This window comes from Adiantum capillus-veneris, chromosome 9, assembly GCF_014529385.1.
Source record: "Adiantum capillus-veneris isolate H3 chromosome 9, ASM1452938v2, whole genome shotgun sequence".
Lineage (NCBI taxonomy): Eukaryota > Viridiplantae > Streptophyta > Polypodiopsida > Polypodiales > Pteridaceae > Adiantum > Adiantum capillus-veneris.
Genome location: NC_140939.1, coordinates 19,979,205 through 19,991,341, shown reverse-complemented (window position 1 = coordinate 19,991,341; position 12,137 = coordinate 19,979,205).

Here is a 12,137-nt window from a genome sequence, read left to right as displayed (position 1 = left end):
GCGCAGCTCACCCATCGCTTGAGGAGGTGCCCCATTGGTCTGTGTTCGGTGGTGGTGCACTGGCACGCAAGGTCAAACGGTAGAGGCAAGAGCGACTGGGCGATTTGGGTGCACCGCATGGTGATCCTCACGTTGGCTCTACGTCGGCAACTCCTATGGCGTCTTCGTCGCACTTTGAGGTAGAGGATGAGCACATGTTCGACATGTGTGATGAGTTACTAGCTCATGAGCATGACGTGTGCGAGGAGGATGGTCAGCCCTGCACTAAACGGGCTACCGAAACGGAGGATAGATTGATGACAAGTGCCCAAACACTTTACGACGGTGCATGGTACTCGGTGCTCCGAGCATCGTTGGAAGTACTCAACTTGCAAGCAAAATTCGGTTGGAGTAATGCAAGTGTCAATGCACTACTTCTGTACGTATGGAATGTGGCTTTTATATACTCTCTCCCTCTCTCTTTATGGTGTCTTCTTCTAAGAATTATACTAATACGCATGTTTATTGTAGTTTAATGGAAAAAATGTTTCCATAAGATCACCACATGTCTCCAGATTTTCGATGAGCTAGATCGTATGTCATTGCACTTGGAATGGAGTATGAGCACATCCATGTGTGCATCAACGATTGCATGCTATACCACAATGAGCATGCACATGCTACCTCATGTCCCGTGTGCGGGGAGGCACGATACAAGACAAGACTAAGTGGGGCACACCTACCCCGCAAGGTATTGAGACATTTTTCATTAATTCCTCGCATCCAACACATGTTTAAAATCAGGTCTATCGTGGAGCTTCTTGTGTGACACGCAAACCATCACTCAAATGATGGAATGATGCATGTCCCTACCAATTCACATAGAAACTCAATGGCCAGAGTTTGGGTTGGAGCCTCGACACTTGAGGCTTGGGTTAGCAAGTGATGGTGTCAACCCCTTCGGCACTAAGTCTACTTCATGGAGCACTTGGCCTATGGTGATCGTCAACTACAATATTCCACCATGGGAGACAACCAAGAAGGGAAATATACTTCTTTCCTTGCTTCTGCCAGGAAAGTACAAAGTGACAAATATTGACATTTACCTCGAACCCCTCATCGAGGAGTTGGAGGAGTTATGGAGAGGCATTCCTGTTGTTGACATCTCACTTGCAAAGGGGGAGAGAGAGGCCCGAGTGAGGGGAATCCTTATGTGGACTATGCACGACTATCCTGGGCTTGGAGAGATTTCTGGTAACCCCCTGTCCTCTATCTCTCTTTCCCTCTTTCCCTCGATCTCTCCCTTTAGCTCACTTTAGTTCACACGTCTCTCTAACCATATGATATGTATGCAGGGTTGTCCGAATTTGGGCACAATGCATGTCCTACTTGCGGGCCATCGTTGGTGACGGAGAGGCCCAATTCCTTGCACAAGGTAATCTATCCAAACAACCATCGTTTCTTACCCCAAGGGCATAACAAGCACAAGGCTCCAGCAAATGGGAAGACTCCTCTAAAGCTCACAATGGTAGATTGGGCAACCATTTGGGAGGAACACTACAACAACAATCCAGCTCCGTGTCCTCCACCAAAAGGTATGTCAAGGTATTCCATATTTTTAAAGCTTCCATATTGGAAGGACTTCAAAATACAACACCTCTTGGATCCCATGCACATATTCAAGAATGTAGCCCCAACACTATGGGACCACATTATTGGCAAGAGGACTCTTTGGGTGTGAGGGAGGATTTGAGGCTTTTAAAACATCTCCCTGTCTCTGCTACTCCACGGCGTGACCCAAATGGAAAGATTGTGCTTCCTAAAGCACCATGGATGGTAGCAAAAGAAGAACTAGACAAGGTGAAGGGTACCATTGCCTCTATTCGCACACACCAACAAGATACATGAGGTCGCTAAAGGGAGCTTTCACAAAAGCGAAGAAGGGTGGAAGCGTTCAATTGTATGGGTTGAAGTCCCATGATTGGCACAAGATGCTTCAAGTAGTCTTCATACTCCCTATTCTATCTATAGTTTGTGTGTATGACTATCACTCACTTTCCCTTTCCCTGATTTACAATATTGTAGTTCATTCTGCCGAGGAGTATGTGTATATGTCGGGACAAGAAAGTCAGGGATGCTATTTTCAAACTAGGAGAGCTAGTAAGGTACACCACACAACTACACCTTTTTTATGTACACAATAATTTCAACTAGCACTTAGTGTATCCTTGTGCGTTTTCTTGCAGATTTGTGAGCTCCAAGGAAATCAAAATAGATGCTATCCCTGCTGCTCAAATACTTGCAACATAAACTGTGTGTGCCATTGAAGATGCATTTCCTCGATTGGTCCTTCTTAGTCAAATTCACCTCTTGGTTCATGTGGTAGAGGAGATAGCTATATGTGGAGTAGTGCACACACGATGGATATTCTTCTTAGAGAGGTTTTTAAAGACTCTCAAAGATTTTGTGCGGCTACGGTCTCAAACATAGGCATATATGGTCGAAGGGTGGATTGTTCAAGAGGCATTTGTTTATATATCAGAGTATTTGGCACAAGTTGATCCTTCAATGCCTCGCATGTGGTCAGACGAGGAAGATGCAAAGATGACTTCACACTTGACAAGTGGAAAGGGGAAACTACTTAACATGGATATGAATCTATCCTGAGTGGTTGATAACTTTTGCATTCTCAATGCAAGATTATGACCAAGTGGGTGGACTTGTGGACAGTGGAAAAGGCAAGGCGTTTGCAAGAGAATCAAGTGGAAACAGAGGAGAGGAAAGGTCGATGAATCAAGTCCGACGGCAGTAAGTCTTTGCGAGGATGATTGTCATGATGATGAAGATGATGAGATGGAGGGTGACGAACTCGAAGATGATGAAGCTTGCAATGCATCCACAAACAAAAATTCCGTTTCTCTCTTTATTGATTTAGGAGCCATGGGCTTAGAATTGGATGATGCTTCATGTAGAGATCATTTGGAAGATGATTCATAAACATTTTGTTGTTATGAAGTTTTTTTATCGTGTAATCTATTCACCTCTCTCTCCCTCCTCTTTCTCTCTTTAGATTTGAGAATATGCTCAATTATGTTAATCAATTGACAATGATTATTTTAGTTGTAACCAAGTGTAATCTTATATCCCCCGCCTCCTTCTCCCCCCTCTCTCTCTCTCTCTCTCTCTCTCTCTCTCTCTCTCTCTCTCTCTCTCTCTCTTTCTTTCTCTTATTTTTTAGATTTGAAAATTATATGCAATATTCTTTAATTTTTATTGAGAAAAGGGAAACACCAAAATTTGAAGGGGGGAGGGGAGGGGTTAAGCCAGAAGTTGAAAGTTTAGGCGCTAAATTTGGCAGAGGATATAACAACAATAATAAGCGTGGTAATAACAACGGTAATAACCGCGGTAATAACCATGATAATAACAACAGAGAAAGTCACGGTAATACTTTAAACACAAAAAAGAAACCCCCCGCCCTCCTCTCTCTTGTTTCTCTCATTGAATTTGCACCTTCTCTCTACAAAACGCGGTAAAATAGCGCGGTAAACACTTGGAGATTTTCATAGTGCAAGTGCCAGATAAGGAACGAAAAATCAGATATCAAAAGGCTCTAACAGTGCTTAAAGACCACCTCGCTAGCCGCCAGCCCAAAGACTACTTCAACCCATAAAGTTGTGTCAAGGGACGACACAGGCGAGGAGGGGGGAATGTTAGCAGCAAGCTAACATAGATAGCACGGATACCATTTTTTGGATTTCTCATTGTAAAAATGCTTATTATTTTGATAAATCGAGAATATTGTAACTCTTATTTTCTCGGATAAACCTTGTAATTGATGAGCCGGGACTACAAGCTTCCAGATTGTATCAACCTGTCATTACCCATCTTTGGTAGAACTCCCAGATTATTAGTTTTGACCACCAAAAACCTTGGTTAAGGTATAAAAGCCAATTTTTGTAAGTTATTATTAAGTTTTGGATAATGAAATACACAGCGTGAGCTAATGGCACTCACTTCTCTCCTTCTCTGCTTTCTACTCCCTCCTCGGTTTTCACATTACAGTCGCATTTGTTGCATTGCAATTGCAGGTAAGAGCTCGACGCATTGACATAAATACATCACAGTATTCGTAGCTTTTGGCGTCGTCGACCCGTGGCCTAATTTCGTTATAACTAGGAATTTACACTTTAAATAAAAAACTAATCATAGGCGGGGTATTGGGGCATCATTGCTAAGCATTTAGATGCATTCTGGGTCGAAAACGACTAGGTCAAAAATCCACTGCTGTTAATAATCGCGATTTTGGAACTTGACCTAAAGTGAGATTTGAAACCATACGCATGTGTGCTTAGATCTTATAAACATGTCCTAGAAGTTTCGTTAGGTTTGGATGTCATTTGATGTTGCAACGGAGCCAATGAGCGATTGGTTTTTAGTGATTTCTGTCACTTGAGTGTAGCATGAGTAAGATGCGAGTTGTTAGTTGTTTTCTGAGAGATTGACACCCTTTTGTAGCCTCTATGCACTAGTCGATTCAGCTTCATCTCATGGATTGACAATTTAATCGTGGTTCTCATTAATACTGCAATAAGATAGGATAGTGAGGTTAGACACGCGTCCCACATATGCACATGGGCCACCAGGATGTAGCCATCACTGAAAAATTCAATGAGGTAATCCTTTGAAATCTCCTGCAGGTAGAGAAGAGCACTGTTGGCCCATGCCCACTCTTCAATTCTCGCATATCTCTCACACCACTTGTTGAAAGGGAAGCCTTGGAATGGATGGTTGCATGTGCCTTTTGATCCTACACAACTCCTGTAGTACGCATATGTGCGCCTCGTATCGACATCTTCTTGCTTGAGCATGCAAGGACTCACATGTTGCCCTTCTAGCTGTAGCCTTTTCACGAGCCATCTCTATAAACAGCATAACGAAGAAACAACCACATTATGTCAGCGAATGTTACTTTCACATAAGGGGATCCACGCATCCAACACAGCTACAATTATTATGGTAAGTATCAAGCGAACTAGAGCATCAAATACAGTAATGATGCCCCTATTCGCTTGGCACTGGCTCTAAAAATTCGAACTGCAAAAAAGGAATAAAAGATACAAATAACACAATGGAAACACAACTGTGAGAAAGATGGTCAATACCAAGCGAATCCGAGCCGGAAACACAGTTATACCGCCCCTATTTTCTTGGTATTGACCTTCCAAATTTGAACTACAAAAAAAAATGACAGGACACCTGAGCACTGTGTAGAGAGAGATCTGCGAATCAAGGTAGAAGAGGACGTGGCAAGTGAGTGGGAGTACTTGTCCTTTTACTATTTGCACACTACACGAAGACTCAGTTGGGATGGGGGTAGAGTTAAAATGCAAGCCGAGAGCAGGCTGACGCTCGAAGGCAGTGTTACATACCTCTAAAATTTGGACCATGCATCTCCTTTTTCATGACGTTTGGTGGACTGTACTGCATGAGAATATGAGTCCGTTTGTTGTGCTTACACTAGTTGTCCTTGTGTGATGGCCAACCCATGTGTCTTTTTGGAGTTAGGGGTCGATATCACCATCTCCAAATAGGAGAAACAGACCGGCCTTGCCTTTTTTGCAATCTCGCTCTTAGCCACCTCTCTTGATCTTGCTCTCGGTGACCTCCAAAGCTTTGAGTTTGTTGCTTCCAGGTTGCCATCACCCCTGCCTTCGCCTTTTTGCGATCTTGCTCTCAGCCACCTCTCACAATCGTGCTCTCAGCGACCTCCAAAGCTTTGCGTCTGCTATTACCTACCTCATCCCCATCCACCTCGGTGCCATTGGATATTGCAGAGACAGGTTCTCTCTCTCTCTCTCTCTCTCTCTCTCTCTCTCTCTCTCTCTCTCTCTCTCCCCCCCCCCCCAAACTAGCTCTCCTCTGCCTATGTGTTTCATGTTTGTGTGAACCTTCATCACGGGATAATGGCACAGGGGGAGAGTAGCAGTTAAGGTCGGAGCACGGTAACAATGGGTTGAGATTCTCCATGCATAGTTGTGAGGTTCAAAGCATAGTGGAATAATGACCCCTTGTCTGACTGTGCAAGGCTATGGTTGCTATTTTAATGCTCTATCTGGGCATCTTAAGTGAGTGGGCTTAGATAGGCTATCAAACACGAGGCTTCGTTATCAACTATTGATAACTAAGCCAACTATTCTCAGACAGAGTATTAAATGAATAACTAAGCGAAGAGTATTAAAAAAATAACTAAGGATTCTTCAGGCCCTTCTTTGCTTGGTTCTGACCCTTTGTGCCGAATGGACGTGGAGATATCGTGAATTGTATTGATATATTCTCATGGGTCGGAGCCAAGTGAAGAAGGACCTGAAGAATCCTTCAAGCCCTCTCCTCGCTTGGTTTTGACTCCAAATATGCATGGATAGTACCGAGACGATCACCCTAGTCAGAACCAAGCAAATATGGGCCCTCGGGGATTCTTTACGCCCTTACTCGCTTGGTTCCGACTATTGCCTCGTACTCGACTCTAATAAACAAGCGGGTCAAAACCAAGCGAGTAAAGACCTTTAGAGTATTAAATAAATAACTAAGCCTCTTGCATGGTTCTGACCAGGCCTCTCAATGAACGGGTCAGAACCCGGTGAATAGGGTCCTCAATAATTTCACAAGGGACTCCTTCGCTTGGTTCTAACCCTCTGTGCCGAATGGACGTGGAGATACCATGAATTGTACTGATTCTCTTGGGTCAGAACCAAGCAAAGAAAGGCCTCAAGAATCCTTCAATCCCTCTATTCGTTTGGTTCTGACCCAAATGGGCTTTGTCTTGTTGTTTCTTTCAGACATGCGAAACATAGTACTAGAGACGGACGGTGTAGGGGAGGATACATGTGAAGAAAAATTATTCACGTTCCTATACAACACCCGTGTTTATGACCATGCACCAGAGCTATCACTAATGTTTAATGCAAAGTTTTGTATCCGGCGGATTATTGATTTGTTAACCCTCATGGCTCACGGACACCATATCACCTATGACAGGCGTTGTATTATTTACTTGGTAGAGTCAGGTACCGGGCTTGTCGGTCCAATAGGAAAAGGGTAAGAGTGATCGCCGATGAGAGGCGCACTCTAACTCGAACATTCAAGGGATTAGTTGGCTAAGCATGGGTGCCCAAGTGTGAATGGGGCGAGCTCATATAAAAGTCAACTAAACCTAAAATTCACTCATTCTCTCATTTGTGCAATTGAAGAGTGCCCTTGCTCCATCTCCATCTTCTTCTTCTTCATCTCCTTGTGTCTATGTGAATGCGTGAGAGAGAGAGAGAGGGAGAGAGAGAGAGAATGTGTGCGATCGAGCATTGTGACGACGGCACGGCGGCTCTGAAGCGGTTGAGCGCCGCGTAGCAGCGTCTCCTTCTTCTTCGCGACAAGGAATCCTCCACGAAAGCAAGCGTAGAGCGGTGAGTGACACACCATCGCCATCTTTGAGCTTACTAGTTTAGGCTTGTTGTGTGCTTGGAGCCATTTATGGCTTGCACACGGTGTATCGGCAAGTTCCTTGCATTGACACGTGCAACATACGTGCACATTTTTGGCGCCGTTGCCGGGGAATGTGTGCGCTCCTTGCCGCACTGTCGAAGCAAGGGACTTGCCGATACACCGTGTACGAGCCGCAGACGGCTCCAAGCACACAACTAGTTTAACTAGTAAGCTCAAAGAGGGCAATGGTGTGTCACTCACCGCCTTATGCTCCTGCCGTAGAGGATTCCTCGCCACGAAGAAGAGGGAGACGCCGCTACACCGCGCTCAACCGCCTCGCCGCCGTCGTGCCGCCGCAACGCTCGATCGCACACACACTCTCACTCTCTCTCTCTCTCTCTCTCTCTCTCTCTCTCTCTCACACACACACACACACACACACACACACACACACACACACACACGCACACACACAAGGAGATGGTGAAGGAGAAGGTGGAGATGGAGCAAGAGCAGCTTCTATTGCACAATGAGAGAATGACTTTGCCGCACTGTCGAAGCAAGGGACTTGCCGATACACCATGTACGAGCCGCAGACGGCTCCAAGCACACAACTAGTTTAACTAGTAAGCTCAAAGAGGGCAATGGTGTGTCACTCACCGCCTTATGCTCCTGCCGTAGAGGATTCCTCGCCGCGAAGAAGAGGGAGACGCCGCTACGCCGCGCTCAACCGCCTCGCCGCCGTCGTGCCGCCGCAACGCTCGATCGCACACACTCTCTCTCTCTCTCTCTCTCTCTCTCTCTCTCTCTCTCTCTCTCTCTCTCTCTCTCTCTCTCTCTCTCTCTCTCTCTCTCTCTCTCTCTCTCGCACACACACAAGGAGATGGTGAAGGAGAAGGTGGAGATGGAGCAAGAGCAGCTTCTATTGCACAATGAGAGAATGACTCAATTTTAGGTTTAATTGGCTTTTATGTGAGCTCACCCCATTCACACTTGGGCGCCCATGCTTAGCCAACTAACCCTAGCATGTTCGTGTTAGAGTGCGCCTCTCATCGGTGATCACTCTACCTTTCCCTATTGGACCGACAAGCCCGGTGCCTGACTCTACTTAAATAAATAATACGGTTACAATGTCCGTCGTAGGGGATAGGGTGTCCGTGAGCCACGAGGGTTGACATTGCCCCCCTTCCTGATGTAGATTCCGTCTTCGGAAGCTATTCAGTTGAAGCTTGGTATGTCCATGTTGTAGAGCATCTAGATTTGAATCTGCAAGGCAAAGTCACTGTTTTAGCAAGCGGAATTATATTGCCATAAATCATGAGGGGAATGTAAAGTACATGTGGAAATGAGTAAATGCAAGATTTATGAAATGTTAGACTGCCATTAAGGACAAATAAATTGCACTTTGAGTAAATTAATTAATCAAGAGTTTTGAGCTTATGGGTGAGTCTATCAATTAGTTAGCTATGACTAAGGTTAAAACAACTACTCTAGTACTAGCTAAGCTAAGAAGATTATCTAAATGCAAGATTCCCTAATTATGCTTTTCAGCTTTGATTAGCCAACTCGCTCTCACAACTGCAAACAAAAGCTTGAAATGTTAACTGTAAGCTCAATGGAAGTCTTTTAATTTTAATTTTAATTTTTTTAATACTTTTTTACTTTGGGTCACAATCATGTGACGTGTGTGCTTATTTTGTATGTCCGGGGTTTTTTGCTTCTCAAGGAAAAGCGCCCACACTGGGAACCTCTAGGGCTCTAGTACCATAGACAATACATGTGAGTGAAGTACCAATTCAAGCCAGGATTTCTCTTCCAGCGTAAGATTTTTCATTTGTGGCACTTATGTTTTTTTTTTTTTTTGCTTCCATTTCCTTGGTATTCGCACTAGTGTTTTTTGTTGTTTGAGTGAGCAAGCCTTTCTCTGCCGAAAACATTCCTAAGGTCTCAAATACTCGGATAATTTTATTAGCTAGGCCTAGTGGTCAAGTAAATGAGTTAACCTAAAGTCGTCTCCTAATCTCCAGGCTCATCCATAAGATTAAATTGGAGTTCAATCAACTTAAGCAAAAACAAATTTATACATCTATAATGGCAGATAACAATCATAACTATTGCACTCAAACAAAGAATGAATAATCATTATTAGCAATTACACATATCCACCAACATGAATCATGGAAAGTAGTACACCTGGAGGTATGGAGTGGCTCATTTCGTTGAAGCAGATGTCCTCAGCCATGTGGATGGAGATCCATATAAGTCCTACCTAACACATCCAAAAACAGGCACTATACCTCTAGGAGGCATGTCAGTGTGAAAAATTAAAACTCCTAAAAAACAAACTCAAAACACAATCTAGACCCCTAACCTACCTATCTGTCACCCCTTTTAGAATCAAGGAAAGAGGATATTATATAAACCGGGTGGCCACCCTAAGGCTAGGCCTCTATCCTCATCATCTAGATAAATAAAATCGTTGTCCGTGAGGCCATAGTCTTCCTCGGTCTCTATTAGTTCCTCTTCATCATCCTCTTGTGCAAGCATGCTAATCAAGAACCTCGCGATGCGTGGATACTCATCTTGTGCAAAAGAATAAGCATGTGCCATTGGAGACACATTCGCTACTGGGTAGGGATCACTAGTTAGCCATAGACGTATCAGCCATTCTAACTCCTCAAAATTTCTCTCACATGCAAGGCTCTCTATCAAATCCCATTCGCAAGAAAGTATAGGGTAGCATACGTAGAACACTTGAGGAAAAGACAAAGGGTACCTTTCATCAAAAATAGAAGTGCATGCCTCTGGTGAAGTAGCCATTTCTGACAAGACAGATAGATTTGGTTAGGCCTTTAAAACATAAGAGTTGTTTTTGTGTGTTGCTTGAATTGACACGGTGAATTTGGACTTATATGTAAGATCTGATAGGGTGCTCTCTCGTTGCTAGTCGTTCTTGCTCTTTACTATTTTTGTTTTTTGTGAGTATAAGGCTATATATATACATTCCCTAAGATTGGAATTGAGAGGTCAGGGAGGAAGGTTGAGAGGGGAGCGAGTGAATGATTGATGTTAGCAAACACTCCCTCCTTCCTTGGGTAGATCATACCTTTTGGAATGAGGTCATCACCTCTTGAAACCAATTGTTCCAAGTTGTTATGGGTGAAGGTTTTAACCAATAGTTTTCGACCGCCCTATGCGTTTCATCTAGTTGCAAGGGTGGTAAGGTACTCTCCCATGATTTTATTTGCAACGTTGTTGTAGGTGGTGAACTTACCCCGGGAGGTGCAAACTCTTTCGTGCTTGTATGGATATGTACAGTGGTAGGTGGAGGTTGTGTCGAAGCTTCTATTTGCGTATAGGAGCTACATGAAGAGCAAGAAGCTTCATTTGATTTCCCTGTTCCTGAGCTAGGTGGAACAATTCGTTCTTTCTTTGGTACCCAAACTAGCTCTAGATCGGGTGTGTAACATTCCATGATTTTTTCCTTTCCGCGATTTTCAATTTGTTTTGGAGCCACAGGATTGGGTTTACATGGGCCAGGTGACAGGTAAGAGTACACTTTACGTTTGGGCACCCAGATTTGATCATTTCCTTCATAGTATCCTTGGGCTTCCAATAGTCGTTTAGGAATCCAACGCGACGTTTCTTTACATTTCTTGGAGTGAGTGGGATGGTTCTTACTAGGTTTCCGTTTTTTTGCATCAACCATGCTCACTACAGAGGCTTTAGGGACCCACTTGTATGTTTTCTCTGTTATATTAGGATGGTTCTTGTGTGTCTCAAGCTTTCTTTCAACTACATCAGTTGAAGCTCTAGAGAGTTGGGCTATGGGGACGTATGGTTCAACCTCCTGGACATGCAATGTCTTGGGTTTTATTTCCTTAGGCAATATCTCAGGGACTATGGCTTGAGTGGTAGGGCTAAGAGTTGGTTTTTGCGTTGTAACACCCCCAGTCCCCCAATCAATAGTGCATTTGGTGGCTATCATCCACGTGCGGCCTAGGTTTATATTACCCTCCATAGTTCCAGTAGGCATGACCAAAAAGTCTTGAGCTACAATTCCATTGTCATAACTGACAGAAGTGTGCCAGATTCCAAAAACCGTAGTTTTTTTCTTGTTGACACCCTTGACTTGGATAATACTCTCAGATAGAGGTGGCTTCCTTAACTGACACCACACCCCATAGGATAGCAGATTATGTTTAGCACCCGTGTCCAATAAGGCGTTATATAGCACTTTTCTATAGGCACTATTTAACTCGATAGGGTATCGTAGAGGTGTGTCAGAGTCCAACCCATCCTCTTCGATTTCCACGTGGAATGCATTTGTGACTCCAAGGTTAGCCTCTCGTTTTTGTCTTATACGTTGTTGTCGCTCCTTAGCCTCAGCTTGAGCTTGTATCTTGTTTAACTCGGTTTGTGCTTTGGCGGCCTTCTTTTGATGAATGGCCCGTAGTTCTTCTTGGCTTAAAGGATCATAATATCTTTTGAATTTACTCCCATTGAGGAATCCAATGGATTCAACTCCATCAAGAGTTTCCACACGAAGGGTACCTTGTGGGGTAATTTCACATACGCTATATGGTCCTTTACCAGCATATTTCACCTTTTTCTTCTCTTTACGTACTCCATACATAAGGACTTTATCACCAACTTTGATGTCCTTGTCCTTCACATGG